This window comes from Amphiprion ocellaris, chromosome 24 (assembly GCF_022539595.1).
Source record: "Amphiprion ocellaris isolate individual 3 ecotype Okinawa chromosome 24, ASM2253959v1, whole genome shotgun sequence".
In the NCBI taxonomy this organism is placed as follows: domain Eukaryota; kingdom Metazoa; phylum Chordata; class Actinopteri; family Pomacentridae; genus Amphiprion; species Amphiprion ocellaris.
Window position 1 is genome coordinate 15,943,657 of NC_072789.1, and position 2,335 is coordinate 15,945,991.

The window sequence follows — 2,335 nt, forward strand, 5'->3', positions numbered from 1 at the left end:
CATATTTGACCCAGTTGTGCATTTCAGGTATGGGATGGAATTTTAAGGGTATAAAAATCACGATGAAGTCTGCAGTAATGTGAACTTCATGTTGACACATAATATTTTCCTTCAGAAGCACTTGAAATGTGAAAAAGATAACAGTAAATGATGTTTGAGTTGATTTGGGTTGAAAAAATTGCAGTGACGACATTATTTGACAAAGTGTGCATTTCAGGTCAGGAACAGCATTGTCAGGGTATAAAAATCGTGATGAAGTCTGCAGTCACGTGAAAGTCCTGTTTCTAAACATTTTTTTCTTCAGCATGACTTGAACTGTGATAAATATGAAGGCAACTCATGTTTTAATTGATATGGGTTGATGGAATTGTGGGGACAAAATATTTGATCAAAGTGTGCATTTCAGCTCAGGAACAGCATTTGAAGCGTCTAAAAATCATGAAGGCTGCAGTAACGTGAAATTCCTGTTTCTAAACACATTTCCTCTTCAGAATGACTTGAAATGTGATACATTTGAAGGCAAATGACGTTGAAATTGATTTGTTTTGGAGGAATTGCAGGGACAAAATGTTTTACCCGATTGTGCATTTCAGGTCAGGAACAGCATTTTAAGAGTATAAAAATCACGATGAAGGCTGCAGTAACGTGAACTTCATGTTTTCAAAAAAATGTCTTCTTCATGACCTTAAATGTGATAAATTTGAAGACAAATCATGCTGAAGTTGATTTGTTTGAGAGGAATTGCAGGGACAACATACTTTACCCAATTGTGCATTTCAGGTCAGGAACAGCATTTGAAGCATCTAATAATCATGAAGGCTGCAGTAACGTGAAATTCCTGTTTCTAAACAAATTTCTTTTTCAGAATGACCTGAAATGTGATAAATTTGAAGGCCAGTCATGCGGAAATTGATATGGGTTGAAGGGCTGTCCTGGACAACTTATGTGACCAAATCATTTCAGCTAGTAGCAGCATTTGACACATATAAAAATCATGAAGGCTGCAGTAAAGTGGACTTCATGTTTTCAAACAAATTTCTTCTTCAGAATGATTTGAAATGTGATACATTTGAAGGCAAGTGATGTTTATATTGATTTGTTTTGGAGGAATTGCAGGGACAACATATTTTACCCAATTGTGCATTTCAGGTCAGGAACAGCATTTGAAGGGTATAAAATCATGATGAAGTCTGCAGTAACGTAAAATTCCTGTTTCTAAACAAATTTCCTCTTCAGAATGACTTTAAATGTGATACATTTGAAGGCAAATGATTTTTAAATTGATCTGGTTTGAAGAAATTGTAGAGACGACATATTTGACCCAGTTGTGCATTTCAGGTATGGGATGGAATTTTAAGGGTATAAAAATCACGATGAAGTCTGCAGTAATGTGAACTTCATGTTGACACATAATATTTTCCTTCAGAAGCACTTGAAATGTGAAAAAGATAACAGTAAATGATGTTTGAGTTGATTTGGGTTGAAAAAATTGCAGTGACGACATTATTTGACAAAGTGTGCATTTCAGGTCAGGAACAGCATTGTCAGGGTATAAAAATCGTGATGAAGTCTGCAGTCACGTGAAAGTCCTGTTTCTAAACATTTTTTTCTTCAGCATGACTTGAACTGTGATAAATATGAAGGCAACTCATGTTTTAATTGATATGGGTTGATGGAATTGTGGGGACAAAATATTTGATCAAAGTGTGCATTTCAGCTCAGGAACAGCATTTGAAGCGTCTAAAAATCATGAAGGCTGCAGTAACGTGAAATTCCTGTTTCTAAACACATTTCCTCTTCAGAATGACTTGAAATGTGATACATTTGAAGGCAAATGACGTTGAAATTGATTTGTTTTGGAGGAATTGCAGGGACAAAATGTTTTACCCGACGGTGCATTGCAGGTCAGGAACAGCATGTAAAGAGTACAAAAATCACGATGAAGGCTGCAGTAACGTGAACTTCATGTTTTCAAACAAATTTCTTCTTCATAATGACCTGAAATGTGATAAATTTGAAGGCAAAGCATGTAGAAGTTGATATGGGTTGAAGGAATTGTGGGGACAATTAATTTGATCAAAGTGTGCATTTCAGGTCAGGAACGGCATTTTAAGGGTATAAAAATCATAATGAAGTCTGCAGTAACGTGAAATTCCTGTTTCTAAACAAATTTCTTCTTCAGAATGACTTGAAATGTGATACATTTGAAGGCAAATGATTTTTAAATTGATTTGGGTTGAAGAAATTGCAGTGATGACATATTTGACCCAGTTGTTCATTTCAGGTCAGGGATGGCATTTTAAGCGTATAAAAATCATGATGAAGTCTGCAGTAA